The sequence below is a fragment of the Macaca fascicularis genome, chromosome 8 (assembly GCF_037993035.2).
Source record: "Macaca fascicularis isolate 582-1 chromosome 8, T2T-MFA8v1.1".
In the NCBI taxonomy this organism is placed as follows: Eukaryota; Metazoa; Chordata; class Mammalia; order Primates; family Cercopithecidae; genus Macaca; species Macaca fascicularis.
In genome coordinates this window covers 144,351,835-144,367,674 of record NC_088382.1, presented here as the reverse complement: position 1 = coordinate 144,367,674, position 15,840 = coordinate 144,351,835, and the positions used below count along the sequence as shown (strand labels likewise).

At 45.8% G+C, this 15,840-nt stretch overlaps 1 long non-coding RNA gene across 2 annotated transcripts in view; it reads left to right on the top strand.

Moving 5' to 3' along the window:
* The window catches only part of LOC107130700 (uncharacterized), a 77,675-nt gene extending 61,835 nt beyond the window's left edge, over nt 1-15,840 (top strand). Inside the window, exons 1-2 of one of the 2 annotated variants that reach the window (XR_012416957.1) lie at nt 1,425-1,617; nt 14,236-15,840. This is a non-coding gene — a long non-coding RNA (uncharacterized lncRNA). Of the gene's footprint in view, nt 1-1,424; nt 1,618-14,235 lie in introns of those variants that run through there. The other variant, XR_012416956.1, reaches the window with a different exon arrangement.

Sequence of the window (15,840 nt, the reverse complement as noted above, 5' to 3'; positions counted from 1 at the left end):
ACCCCCATCCCCTCTCTGGCCTCAACACCCCAGGGGCAGAAAACTTTCTCAGGAACCCAGAAAACCATTGCATAAACTGCTTGTTTCACCCCAGGGAGTCCCAAACTCCAATGACCCCAAAAGCTGGATGGTCACATAAAGCGTGATGTTGGCTCATTTTAGCCATGGAGGACTTGGGGACTTGAGAAGCTGTGCTTCTTCCCCAGGAGAGGTTGTTGCTGGACTCTGGCAGCTTTAGGAATATTAGCCCTAGGTTCCCAGACTAGATTTTTGCATGAAGACAGAAATCCAGATTTTTTCATTGAATTCACCTAATTTTTATAACATTAAGAGATGATTTTTTGGAGAAGTTTTAGGATTACAGAAAAATTGAGTGTAGAGTATACAGAATTTCCATGTATGCCCTCTTCTTGGCCTCAGTTTCCCCTGTAATACCTTATATTAGGGTGGCAAGTTTGTTACAATTGATGAACCAATATCGATACATTACTACTGGCTAAAGCCCATAGTTCATACTTGGGTTCACTCTTCGTGAAGTATCTTCTGTAGATTGTGACAGGGTATACTGACACATACCCACCATTATAGGATCCTATGGAATAGTCTCACTGCCCTAGCAAGCCTGTGCTCTGTGTGCCCGTTTCTCTCCACTCCTCGCACCAGCCCCTAGCAGCCCCTGATCTTTTTCACTGTCTCTATAGTTGTGCTTTATCCAGAATGTGATGTCATTGGAACCGTAAAGTATGTAGCATTTTCAGACTGGCATCTTTCACTGGGTGTATGCATTCCTTTCTGAAACCCTCCTAATTTTTTAACTATTGAGAACTAACGGAAATTGTCACAAAACACTCAAAAACAGAACTTCACCCTACCCCATTCTCTGATTTGGATGAGTAGGTACCTTTCTCTTTCTTTCTACAACTGATATTGGCAGCAGGGGTTGTTGGGGGGTGGTGAGGGAGAGAATCTCAGAAGTAGAGTCGGACACAAGGGGCAAGTGGCACCTGGTAGGGGATGGTCTTATTTTCCCCTTTGGACTGGCCCCTTGTGACAAGCCCCTTCCCCATCAGTCTGTCTGCCTTCTGGCCTCCCCTGGCTGCAGAACCTGCATCATCCAGTATCTTGCCCGCCCTTGCTTCTCCCTCTCCCCCTCATCCCCCTATGCTTGCTTCAGCGAGAAAAGCCACAGTAAAAAACCTGCAGAGCGGGCCTATGTCCCAGCTGTGCCCATGGCCAGGGCTTGCCCAGAAGCAGCGGGCACAGCCTAATAAGATTTAGCAGCCCTGGCTGTCAGCAGCAGAAGCCAATGATAACTGGATAATATTTCAAGTGTGGGGCTCACGGTTTATTTTTATACACATGCAATGCCCATTTAAGAAATGCCATCTTTGCATTTAAAGCCTGTGGAGGAAGCTTAAGAGCCTGGGGTCAGGATCAGACAGACCTGGGCTCAGATGGCGCTGCTGCTGATGACGAGATGTATGATCCTGGCTAAGTTGGGACCCACTCTAGGCCCCTGTTTTCTCATCTACAAAAATGAGCATAATAATGCCTTCTCTGAGAGTTATGATGAGGAATTGCTGTGACAAGTGCCTTGCACACTGGAAACACGCATAGGTATGAATTCCCTTTCCTTTCTGGGAGCTGGAGGCCTGAGTTTCAGTTCCAGTTTTGCTATTATCTAATTGTTTTATCTGGGACTAGCCGTTGAATCATAGACACACAGGCCAATAACTGCCCTGCCCCTATTTGTTTTTAAACTTGTTATTGAAAACCCTTTTTAAAAAATTGAAAACCTTTTTATATACATTCAGAAAGTACACATACCATAGCTGTGCACCTTAATGAATTTTCAAAAACTGAACACACTGTGTATTCCATCTGCTTTTGTAAATTGAGGTTCTTTTTGAAACACAGCCATGCCCATTTATTTCTGTATATGTCTATGTCTATGGCTGCTTTTGCACTACAATGACAGAACTGAGTGGTTGAGATGTAGGCCATATGGCCTGCAAAGCTGAAAATACTATCTGGCCCTTTACAGAAAAAGTATCCTGCCTTCTGTATAATATTCCATTGTGTGACTATACTAACATTTATTTATTCATTTTACTGTCAATGAGCAGTAGATTGGGGAGTTTCCAATTTGGGGCTATTATGAGTAACCTGCTACGAAGATCTCATATATGTGTTTTGCAAAAAATACATATGTGTTTCTGTTGAGTCTCTTCCTAGGAGTGGAATTATTGGAACCCAGGGAAGACGTAAGTTTAACCTTATTAAAAACTGCTAGCTTTCCAAAGTGGTTGCACCATTACCTCTCCCACACGCGGTGCCTGAGAGTTCCACTTGCTCCATATCCTTCCGACACTTGCTGTTTTCTGTGTTTATCACTTCAGACATTTTTTCTGCCTGCCCCTCCCCCGCCCCCCGCACACTTTGATGCTTCTCCTCTCTCTAAGCTATTTCTATTTGTGCTTGAACACCTCCGGCAATAGAGCACTCACGGCCTCAAGGGACAACTGTTTCATCTTTGGATACTTCTGATCTCTTAGGAGCTTTTCCTCATATAGTAGCCCTTCAGATGTTAAAAAAAAATCAGTGCTCATATTCCCACGGAATGCTATCTTCTCCAGGAAAAGAAACCAGAATATTTCTAGCTCTTTAAAGTCGCTCAAAAGACATGGATTTGCATGCCTTCGTCATCCTGGCTGCCTGATGAATGTTTAGTTTCTCTGGGCCTCAGGTCCCCCGTCCGTAAACTGAGGGTGTTCAATGAAAAGATCTTCAGTCACTTGAACTCCAACATTTTGTGTTAAATGTTGTCATGGGTACCCTTGAAGAGAGTTCCGCACACATCTTTAAACAAGGGATCACACCAAAATGCTCCTGTTCACGTCTACTGAACAGTAGAGAATGGAGACAGTAGAGAATGGAGACGTTTATTTATTCATCTTCTCCTCTAACAAACTGTTCCTGAACACGGAGGATGTTCCACGTGCTGCCCTAGGAGTCCAGGATGATGGGACTGATAAAGGTCTCTCTTGTGTCAAATACGACTCTGGCAGGAAGGGGGAGTGGGGAAGTGGACTGTGTGCCTGGGCGTCTCTGTAGCATCCAAGGGAGGCTGGCACTGTGCCACGTGCACCTTTAAAAGGCGAGAGTCATGGGAAATGTTGAGGCTGATGCAGATCACTGCAAGCTGCAGGGTAGCTGGCTAGCTAGGTGAGGGAGGAGGAGTTTGGGCCTTTGGCTGGTCACTGGGGGCATTTGGCCTGGGGCATTGCTCCCTCTGGAGATACGGAGAGTGCAGGCTTCACTTTCAGTATTCACAGACTTCCTTTGTAGCAAGAAATTCCCAGGCCAGACTTCTCTTTTGCTTTGTCCCTGACACAAGTGGGAGTAGAGAGTAACAACCAAAGGCCAGGTCACCAAATCCAGATGGCAGGCAGACACCAGCCTAATCTAACTGACCCAAACACTGTCAAAACGCAAAGCCTGGGAGGAGAAAATGAAAATATTGATTAGGTTTGCAAGACTCCAGATTCCACTGAGTCTAACAGGAGCATGGCTTTGCGTCTTGTAAAAGAAAAATCTAGCTATGAGGTATTAATTCATGGAGTGGATACTCTAAGTTTTGTTTTACATACAAAGTTTTAGAATATGCCCAGGACCCCAGCTTGTAAGGATAACCAGCTTGCCAGGATTACAAACTCAAGCAGTCAAGCTTCAGGTGCATTGCTCATAAGGACGATGCTATTCACGTGTAGTAACAGAGCTTCATTTGGGAAGAAAGCCCTCACTGGCAGTTGGAATCGCGGCCTGACGGCTTGGCCAGCTCTGGTGTTGGAATGGCGAGGTGGATGAAATCCCAGGGGCAGCCCAAATCTGTCTTCCAGTTTTACAGAGGGGCCTAGGAACAAAGGTCCCGGGGTCACAGAGTTTACTAAAGTAAATTATAGTGTTAAGGGTGATGTAAAAAATCCTCCTGGCCGGGCATGGTGACTCTCCCATTCAGGGGTCATGTCTATAAATTATAGGCCAGAGTTCTTTACAAAGGTATTAGTTAGAGATGAAACTATTAGTTGGAAAAGATACACATTCTTTCCTGATAGTACAATTCTCCTAAGAATATTTAAGGATTATTTTAAACTTTTGCATGTGACAATTAGTGTATAGAATATTGCCACAATTTCAAAATTGAAAATAAAAAGTCATATATTTTCTTTCACCTTCTATTTAAAAAAAAAATCCAGAATGAGTAACTGGAAAAGAGGAATGAATTCTCCAAAGCATCAAAAATTTACTACAAGAGGAGAGAGATGTTATGTAATGCATAATTTACTTTAAAATGTTTTAGCATAAACATTCTTATATATGTGTGTGCAAACTGATTTTAATATAGACTCTGCAATTTTAACATTTAGAAGCCTTGCTCAGAAATGCAGATTTCAGGAGTGCTGTTATAAGTTATCAAAACTTTTTATTAGATCCTTGGCTAATGTTTCACCAGTAGTAAACATGGTTTAGGATCTGGGATTGGGTGTGCATCTTTGCAGGCACACCTGTCCTGGTGTGGATGGGATGCAGGATCCTGCTGAGCCCAGCATTGCTCACACCCTCCAGAGTGGTGCCCTGGACTTGCAGCTGGAGATTTTCCAGCCAGTCCCTCTAGAAGATTAGCTAAACCTTACTGCTAAATTATTGGGGTATCTGCTTCACATGAACCTTTCATGATTTACTGGATAGTCTAAAAGGCACAAAGTAGGGCCTCACAGACTTTTCAGAAAAGCTTGCATGCCTGTTTCTATACCTGCTTGCTTAGAAACATTTTGCACAATTCCATGTGAGGCTTGCCTTCCCTGTACATGCTACCTGGCAGAGATTCCCAGTGGGGTCTTTCAGGCCCTCACCTTCCTCCCTGTGATCTTGGAAGGCTGCCAATAGCCACCGAGCCCAGTCAGTTGTGAAGAGTCAACTGGCTTAAGCTTGACCTTGGGAAAAATATTTCATAAACTTAAAAAATGTAATATTGAAATCTCACATTTTTAAAAATAGAATTGCACCACTGGTAGTATATCCAGGTGAGGTGTTATACATTTCAGGTACTCCTCTGCTCATTACTCACATTGTACCTGGTACATCATGTCTGCTCACTACCAGGAGACAGGAGCACTCAAAAGTGCCCTGTTTGCTTGGCCCATAGCTAGTGCTAAAAGAACAATAAATGCATTTTTCATAATGATATTTATCATTATGATAAGTAGATTAGGGATTGGCAAATTATAACCTAGGGGGCAAATCTCACTTCCTACCTGGTTCTGTGAATAAACTTTTATTGGCACACAGCCACAGGCTTTTATTTACATTCCCTTTGGCTGCTTTCACAGTGGCAGAGTGGAGTAGCTTCAGTAGACACCCTGTGGCCTGCAAAACTGAAAATATTTACTATCTGGCCCTTTACAGAAAAAGATTCCCCGCCCCTGACATAGATGGATAGCCTTAGTTTCTCATCCCGTGACTTCTCAAAAAAAAAAAGCCCTATTCATTTTGAAGTCACAAAACTGGCTTGACGTGTAAAATAGGTGGTACTTGAAAAAGCATTGTAATTTGCAGTATGCTTTTAAATTTCGTCGTATACTTCAGCGTTTGTAGAAATCCCAAAAGGGCAGCTCCATGAGAGGAGGAGAGACAGGGTGTTCAATGGTCACAGAGAGAGAAAGGCAGATGGAGGAGACAGCGTAGTGACAGGGCCCTTTCCTCTGCCTACGAATGAACCTGCCCCACAGCCGTTCTTCTGCTCCTCAAACACAGCAGTGGTCTGACCTCAGGACCTTTGCACCAGCCGCTTCCTCCATCTAGATCACTTTTCTCTCAGGTGTCCACCAGGCTGGCTCCTTCTCATCACTCAGGTTTCAGCTCAAATGTTGCCTACTTGCAGAGATCTCTCCTGCTCACCCACTCCAAAGATTCATTCCCTCCCGCCAGACACATTCTAGAAAACATTACTTCTTGTTTTTTTTCCCCTTTATGTCACTCCTTGGATGAAATTATCTTACGTTTGTTTAGTGTCAGTCATCCTGTTAGAGTGGGTAGCAAGGCAGACATGAGCAGGGCAGGAAAGGGTCTTCCCAAGGAAGGTTAGGCAAGCATCAGGTGATGGTCAGGTGGCTGTTAAACTGTCTCTCTAAAACAATAATTGTTCACAGCCAGTGCCAGGGAAAGCCAGTCTCTCAATACATAGAAAATACCCAGCCCGGTGGGGTGGCGCCTACCTGTAAACTAAACCCCAGCATTTTGGGAGGTGGTGGATTGCTTGAGCTCAGGAGCTTGAGACCAGCCTGGGCAAAATGGCAAAATCCCGTATCTACCAAAATCCAAAAAAAAAAAAAAAAATTTAGCCAGGTGTGGTGGCATTCGTCTGTGGTCCCAGCTGCTCAGGAGGCTGAGGTGGGAGGACTGCTTGCTGCTGGAGCCTGGGAGGTGGAGGTTGCAGTGAGCTGAGATCACAGCACTGCACTCCAACCTAGGTGACAGAGTGAGACCCCATCTCAAAGAAAACCCCCCAAACCCTGAAGCTGGTGATCAGCAACTTCCCAATAAGACCTCAGGAGTTGGACTCAGGACTTGGGTGCGTGGGTTCAAGCACGTGCACTAAGAGGCAAAATGGTGGCGTTTAACTGGTATATATGACCTTCCTCTAGGAACACTCGCCTGGTAAGGGGAAAATGCCTCAAGTGAGCATGTGCACAATTTCAGTAAACACACTGTGCATGCGGCCCCTCCCAGGTGCTGGCAGGCCGCTGCTCAAGCAGTCAGCTTGCCCCAAGGAAAAATCAAGGGAGGAGAGATGCAAAACCCTGGAAGCGTGCCAATACATAAAACCCCAACTCAAAGGTCAAACCGGGCACTTGAATCTCTCAAGTTGCCCGCTTGGCCCTCTTCCAAGTTTACTTTACTTCCTTTCCTTTCCTGCTTGTCCTGAGGAAGGATGCTTCCTCAGATGAATTATTTCCTCTGAGAAGCAAGAATCAAGTTGCTCTGGACCCATACGAATTCCCCGATGTTAACAATTCCAGACCCCATGAAAGGAGGACTCTTGTCTGTTTCACTCATCGTTGTACCCCCAGAACCTAGGCAGTGCCTGGCACACCATGGGTCTTAAAGGAAAAGAATGAATTAATTGAGTAAGTTAATGGAATGAGTTAAGTCCACTAATTAATTCATTCCATCAATTCATTCATTGATAGAATGAATGAATGAATCGAATGGATTAATGAACAGTTAACCACCACACGGTAATTACTGAGTCCTGGGTCTCTGCTTCTTTCCCCACCCAGCCTGGCCTCACAGTGGTGAGCTGAAGGCAGAGCTTTTCCTGTTTATAGGTGCATAGGACCAATGACTTAATTTAACAAAACGGCTCTGGTTTGCCCATGCCACTTCCTTTAACTCCTATCTAGTTGCTTTATTCATTCAGTATTTATGGGAGGCCCACTTGATATAGTTTGGCTCTGTGTCCCCACCCAAATCTCATGTTGAATTGTAATCCCCAATGTTGAGGGTGGGACCTGATGGGAGGTAATTAGATCATGGTGGTGGATCCTTTGTGAATGGTTTAGCACCGTGCCTTTGGTGCTGTTCTTGTGATAGAGTTCTTGTGAGAGCTGGTTGTATAGAAGTGTATAGTACCTCTCCCCATCCCTCTCTTGCTCCTACTCTGGCCATGTAAGATGTGCCCATTCCCCCTTCACTTTCTGCCATGATTGTAAATTTCCTGAGGCTTCCCCAGAAGCTGAGCAGATGCCAGTGCTATGCTTCCTGTACAGCCTGTGGAACGGTGAGCCAATTCATCCTCTTTATAAATTGCTGAGTCTCAGATATTTCTTGAAAGCCATCCGAGATCAGACTAATACACCACTCTTTGCCAGGCACTTGAACTTGTGCCCTAAGGCAGCTTGCCATTCTGAGGGAGAAAGTAGTTAAACAAGCCATAACAATATGTGGGATGGGGCAGTACAGTGTGCCCAGGAAACAGGCAGGAAGGATGCTAGCCTTAATCTGCAGGGTTGAGGAAGCCTTCTCTGAGTAGATGACTTCCAGCCCAGAGAGCTGGAGGGAGATCTGCAAACGGGAGCAGGGGTAGGAGCAGATGGGGGACTGTTTTCCCAAGCAAGGCCCCAGGGAGTTACTTTAAATAACCTGCAGAGGTGCAACTGGAACTGAGCTTGCAGTGGAGAGCAGAGGTGGAGAGGTGAGCTTGGTTGCCAAGGACTTCCATGGGTGAGAACCGTTTGGACTTCAGTCAGCAAAGGGAGAAGCGCTTTAACTGGGGAGTGTGGGGTGAATTCCCCCAGACCCCGTGGTAATCTTGACTCTGCAAGGGGAAGGGAGGCGAGTTTCTTCCCCTTGCTATAGACAGCTCCCCTTTGAGGGCTTCTAGCCTGCACTGAAGAACCTGACCAGCAGGTACCATAACTGATAGAATGATACCCAGGGCAGGCTGAAGAGGTTCTGGGACTTTCAGTGATGAAACCAGGAAAGGCCCAGACCACCCGAGACCAGTTGGCCACCTACCAGCAGGGCTTCTGTTCAATCCATATACATGAGTTATGGTCATGGTGGTTATTATACTAATGAAATCTTTCTCTATTTAGTGATTTAGTAAATAGCACCTCTCTGAGCCCTGGCCCTGTGTCCTCATTCTCTTTGCAGTATAGCCCACTGGCCCCAAACTCCCAGGACCTCCTTGTGTACTAGTGTGCTGTGGCTGCTGTGACAAATACCGCAGACTGGGTGGCTTAAGCAACAGGAATTTATGTCCTCACCATTCTGGTGGCTAGAAGCCCAAGATCAAGGTGTCAGCAGGGTTGGGTTCATTCTGAGGCCTCTTCTATAGAAGGTGGCTCGTAGATGGCCACCTTTTTTCTGTGTCTTCCGTGTGTCTCTGTCCTAATTTCCACTTTTTATAAGGACCTTGGCCATATTGGATTAGAGTCTACTCATATGACTTCCCTTTACCTTAATCACCTCTTTACAAGCCCTTTCTCCAAATGCAGTCACATTTGGAAATAGTGGGGGTGAAGATTTCAACCTACGAGTTAAGGGGGGACAGTTCAATCAATAACATATTGTAAGCCCCTCAAGGTTGAGGACAGTGTCCTTTGCAGCTCCGTCTCCCCAGGTGCCTGATTCCTGCCCTGTCACTCAATGCTTGTCCTGCGGTGTGACCTTAGACAACTCCCTCCCCTCCTCTGCTTCGTCATCTGCAAAGTGAGAGGTGGGCTCTCTGCATGTGCTCCAGTGATTTTGAGGCACTCGAGGTGACACCATGGATCATTTCTTATTTGCCTTTTGGGCCAACTGTGCTCCATCTCATGATCCAAGCAGCCGTCTTGGCAATGTAAGCTGCCAGTCACGAGGACCTGGCCAGGTGAGAGCTTGTACACAGTCCTCTTTTGTCTTCGGTGGAGGCTGCCGGGAACAACTCAAAACAGCCACCTGAATGATGCTGGCCAAGACAGCCACCCTTGAATGCGATAGGGCAAACCCGGTTTTCTTATACTCTTGCCTCCCCTTATGACCAAATTCCCCTGTGCCTGGCATGCTCTTTCTTGCCTAGGCTGTCCCTTCTGCCTGAAGCACAGTTTCCAGGGACTCTCCGCCCCACTGAGGTGTGCCTCCTACATCTTCCCGACTCCTAGAGTGGGCTCTGTCCCCTTGCCATTGCTCCAGAACTTTTTTTCTCCCATGAGTGGTGTGCTGTATGATGCTCACCTTGTCAGGCATCACTTCCTCCACTGGGCTGTGAAATCCGGATCTGAGGACAGATCCTGTGACCTCACCTGTGCCTCTTTGGAGCACACTTTGGGCACCTGGTAGGCACTCCATAAATGCTTAAGGCATGAATGGCCTGATTGCATTTTCATAATGAATTCCCCCCAGATGTTATTCAGTGAACTTGCTGACAGTGTTTTAAATTTCCATACACCAAATTGTCAGTTTCTTACCAACTTCTTCAACCGTGAGGGCTGAGGTCATCTGCTGGGAGAAGGCACAGGGAGGTGAGTCCGTCCCTGCTACTGGCCTGCAGGGCCCCCTGTCAACAGGGAAGCCAAGTATGTTACGAGATATGGTACAATATGTAAGAATCATGGAAAGGGGCTATGGGAGTCACTAACTTGCCTGGGAAGTAAGGAGGGCTTCACAGAGCAGGGACATTTGGTCTGAGTTTTGAGGGATGGAAAGGAGTCCAGCAAGTAGGGAAATGTGGGTAAAATGTTCGAGACACATGCAGAGGCTCAGAGTTGTAAGAAGGCTTGGCATCTCCAAGAAATGGCAAGCTGTCAGGTGCAGCATGGCTTGAGATGAATCATGTATGTGCACTATAAACACCTGAGTGCAGCTACCTCTACTCTGTGTCATTCTCTTCCATCAACCTGTGGGCTCCTTGGTTTGAAAGGCATGCATGAGAATTCTGTTAAGTCGGGAATCTTCTTCCTCTTACGGCAGCATCAGTGGTGGAGGCTAGGCAGAGGCTGGCAGGTGCAGCAGTTGGCACTGGTAGAAGGAAAGCAGCTGACCATTTCACATGGGGCCCGGGTGCTCAGCAGCATGCTGGCTCGTTGCTCAGCATAAACCCTGGGACGTGAGGCCCATCCTGGGTAGAACACAGGCCAGTGGAATGAGTGGGCCAGGCAGCTCAGGGCACAACCTGGTCATAACGGGGCTTTCTTTCCTGTGGTTGCTCTCACCCCACACTTCTCACTAAACACACGCAGAGTTGGCACCCTCCTGGACAAGTGGATGATAGAAGCACAGCAGAAAGGCCCGGCTGGATGAGCTCATGTTTCCAGGCCCCAGATTGCTGCATGGCCTCACAAAAGTCCCTCAGCCCCTTTTGTTCTCTGTTCTTTCATCTTTGGTAGGAGGCTTCTTATTCATGCCCTCCCGACCCTACAGGATGGTGTGAAGGCTATGTGAAATGAAGGGCATGGAAAACTCTAGAAGGTTGGGCCCATACCACCATTGTTATTTTATTCCGTTTGATTTCTACTCACTTTGGCAGCAACAAGAAGATTCACTCCCACAGCAGCTACCTCTGGACTCCATGGTGTATGTGGTCTGACAGTTGCACAGGTTAACTGAGAGCAGAACAGAGTATTTGCCTTTGGGATTCTTCTGGAAAAAGGCTGCTTACTGCCAACTGCGGTGCTTTCTGCAAGGTGCCCTCTTGCGGCCAGGCCCGCCCTGGATCACCCTCCTTGGCACCGTTTGCTTCTGTGGCTTTTTACTTTCAGAAGGGCCTCCCGGCCTGTCTTTCCTGTTCCAAATTCTCATCACACTTCAGATCTCAGCCAAGTTTCTCTTTTTTTCTTCAGTAAACTTTCTTTGGTTGAAAGACGCTTGGAGTCCAGCCAAAGGTCTGTTTATCTCATTCCCCTTTTGCTTCTGGGGAAGTAAGCTTAAGACTGCATCCTTCCCCATGGACTCAGCAGCTCTCAAACCCTCCCTGAAAGTGAAATTCTAGGTTCCCACAATACTAAGTTATCTATTGCTGCCCAAAAAACTGCTTCCACACTTAGTGGCTTAAATCAACAACAGGTTATCATGTTTTGCAATCCTATGGGTTGACCGGTTCAGCTGGGTAGTTCTTTTGCACAGTGCAGGGGCTGCTGAGGTTACCCATATGGCTGCATTGGCTGGGGAACAGCTAAGACTTGAATGCCCATGAGGACTCCTATCCTCTGGGTTTTCTCTCCATGTCCTCTCATCATCTGGTAGTTTAGCTTGAGCTTCCTTACAGCATGGAGGCTGGCTTCCAGAGGCAGTGTTCCAAAGACCCAGTGTCCAAGTGTTTATCCAGTTTGTGCTTGTGCTGTTTGTGTCCCATGGCGAAAGCAAGTCACATGGTCAATCCCAAAGTCAGTGTCAGAGGGGATTACACTAGGACATGATTACAAGGAGGCATAGTTCATTAGGGGCCACCATTGTACAGACTGTCCAGGTACCTCTTCTTTCTGTTGGCCTTTACAAAAACAGCTGAAAGAGTAAACATTTGCCTGGCACCAGGGTCTGGGTGACTTAGGTAAAGAGACCACCAGTTTCTCCTTTCTGCAATGTCCTCTTCCCCTCTGCACATTCGCAGCTGGAAGCGATGGTTCTGTGCTGCGAACTCCCTTGGGGGCTTTTCTTCTGCCTCTGTTACTGCACTGAGTCATTTCCAACCAATATTAAAATCATGGTTTTATGTCTGTTTTTAGCTGAAGTGAACCATCTAGTGTCATTGCCACGCCCCACCACTGCCCTTTTACAGATGAAAGAACTGAAATCCAGAGACCTTAAGGTCACTTTTTCGAGTTCTGCGGCTGGCTGGCGGCAGCCCTTAAATCAAACAACACCCCATGTGTTGGCTGTCACTCTTGCTGCTGCTGCTGCTGCTGAGCTGCTTTGGTGGCCAAAGGGGCTGAAGCCACTTGATTTGCCCCCACCCACGGCACTCAACTGCATTTTCTTGTTTCATTTCTCTTCCACCAACCCCTGATGTGCAGCTCAACACCTTCATTGCCCAGAGAAGGGAAGCACGTTGCAGATAAGTAACTTGTCCAAAGTCAAAGCTACTGAGTAATAAAAGTAGGACCAGATCTGGAGATTGGGCTTTGAAATCCTCCCCTTTCTTCTCTGAAGAGGCAGTCTATGCACGTGGTTAAACATCCCAATATTTCAAAAGGATGTTCGGTGAAGTCAGTCTCCCTGTGAGCCAGATCTCCGGGCCCAGACATTGTCTCCAAAGCTGTCTGCTCTAGCCGGTTTCTTTCCACACTTTCAGCTTTTCTGTGCATGTACAACCATGTTCACAAGCGACAGTGTGCTCCTGATGCTGTCTTGCACCTGGCTCTTTTCACTCAAGGATGCATTGCAGAGCACACCCCGGGTCTCCACTCTCACTCTTTCAAACCGCCGCGTCGTATTTCCCCATATGACTGAACCATCCGTTTAACCAGCCCTGTAGTCATGGACACCAGATGCCATCCTTTATTTGAAATAGTTTTTCTCTCTTCTGAACATCCAAAGCAGTGCTGTTTACGCGACAGCTACAAATACATGCTTAATTATGTATTATTCCTTTTCCTCAATCCCTCACCCCATCTTTCCCTCCCTCTACCCCTTCTCCTTTTCTTCAACAACTGTCTGTTGGGTCCCAGCTGTGCACCCAACAGTGCCAGGCTCTGGTAGCTCTCCTGGTTTTCCTTTTGGTTGCTGGGATCCAAACCCCACTCCCTGCCCCTTTTTTCATGGCCCTGTTACTCCTACTCATAGCTGACTATATTTGTTATAAATATAGTCACGTTTTTCCTTTTTCCTTTTCTTTCTTTTTTTTTTTTAAGACAGGGTCTTAATCTGTCACCCAGGCCGGAGTGCAGTGATGTGATCTCGGCTCACTGCAACCTCCACCTCCCGGGTTCAAGCAATTCTCCTGCCTCAGCCTCCCGAGTAGCTGGGATTACAGGTGCCTGCCACCATGCCTGGCTAATTTTTTGTATTTTTGGTAGAGATGGGGTTTCATCATGTTGGCCTTGCTTGTCTTGAACTCCTGACCTTGTGATCCTCCTGCCTTGGCCTCCTAAAGTGCTGGGATTACAGGTGTGAGCCACTGCGTCCGGCTTTTCCTAAACTATTTAAATATAACTGATAAATTAAAACTTAAAACTTTCAAAATAAAATTTTCCTAAACATTTACACAGTCAAATTATCTTGTTTCAATGTAACTGTCGAATGTAACTTCGAAATGCTTCAAACACCTTAAAATTTAACACAAACGTTTTTACTGCACCCATACCTTAACTTTGTAAAAACAGTTGTTATTATGCTGGACATGGAGGCTCATGCCTATAATCCCAGCACTTTGGGAGGCCGAAGCAGGAGGATCGCAAAGTCAGGAGTTCAAGACCAACCTGGCCTACCTGGTAAAACCCCTTCTCTATTAAAAATACAAAAATTGGCTGGGCATGGTGGTGAGCGCTCATAATCCCAATTACTTGGGAGTCTGAGGCAGAAGGTCTGAACCCTGGAGGTGGACGTTGCAGTGAGCTGAGATCTCGCCACTGCACTCCGACCTGGGTGACAGAGCAAGACTCTGTGTGGGGAAAAAAAAAAAAAAAAAAAAAAAAAAAGAGTTGTTATTGACTTGACAAACTTGTCATCTCTACGAAATGTATTTTTATACTGTTTCAGGACTGCCCTTATTGGACCGCAGAGAGAAAGATGATCTCCTTCCCAGGTGCACTGAGTGGCAGCCTTGGGCCTGGACCGGTGGGTTCTTGGTGGCAGCAGACATTTGCTGGTGGGGCCTCCCTCAGACCATTTTCAACTGTTACATCAAGAGGACTTACACCAGGTTCTCGCAATCTTCACTCCCATGTGCATGAAGTCTTGGGAACATGATGTTCTGCCGCAGTTTACAATGACCTTCATTATGCATCATTAGCATTTCATTAACATTAGCAGGGCCATATAGCAGTTTAATCTATCAGCTACTCCCTTAGGTTACCTGGCTAATCCATTAACTTGCAACATAAATTATTGAACCCCCAGTTTTACCTGGTTATTTATGAGACCACTGGTTCTGACCTGCCCTTCCTGGTTTTGGCATGGTTCCTTGTTTTCTGGAAGCCTTTGACTTACTCTTAGTCAACTTATCTGCCCCTCGAAACTTATATAAATATACCATTTCATAAACAGACACACAGAACTTCAAGTAAGAAATAAGACCCCGTATCTACCAAACCTGTCTCTTTACTAAAATATCCTATTTTGACCCTTTCTTTGAATTGTAACTAGTTTTGTAATTACACAGTTATTTGTCTATTTTTACATATACAATGTTAACTTTTTATCAGTAAAGCCTCATGGCTTTTCATAGAGTCAACCTGTAGATCAACAACCATAGATCTACAGTTGTAGTGATACGCAAATTGTCACTGCCTGTTCCTTTGTCCTTTCAGCACTAACCCAGTATTTTTGGAAGGAACCTGGTTTTCTGAGAATAGCAAGATGTTTCAGGTCATTCTGATGTTCCCTTACTCCCACACATGGAATTAGCTTCTTTGAAGGGGTCCTGGCCACTGCTAATGAAAACCACTCCGGAGATTAATACTTGGGTACCAAGAATACATGCAGGTGTGCACAGGCAGACCAGGGATGCGATGGCACTCCATGCCACTGGAAAGACAGGTGGAAAAGATGCTGTTTCCTGAGCTTGTAATTGTGTTCATAGTGAGATTACTCATATAGTTCTAGTATTACTACAGCTTTCTCTTTTATGTGATTTTTAAGTGGATTATTTTCTACAATGTGCCTATTTAGATTTTTGACTCTTAACCCAAACTGATTATTCCTACCTCTGATTTTATCATTATATGTGTGTGTGTGTGTATATATGTATATATGTGTATACACACACACACACACACACACATACATATGAATTTTAGAGACAGGGTCTTGCTTTGTTGCTGCCCAGGTTGGAGGAGTACAGTGGCATGATCATAGCTTATTCCATCCTTGAGCTCCTAGGCTCAAGCAATCCTCCAGCCTTGGCCTCCCAAAGTGTTAGGATTACGGGCATGAGCCACCATGCCCAGCCAAGATCCATTATTTTGAGGTCGCCTGTATCCTTTATCAAAATCTTCTTTCAAGAAAGCATCTTGTGAAATTATGTTCCTAAATTATTGTTTTCATGTAAATGTTCATTTCTCATAAAGATAATGGATATTATGATAAAATTGACACGAATATATTCAGTTGTGCAAATTAATTATATTTCTTATATAACTGCCA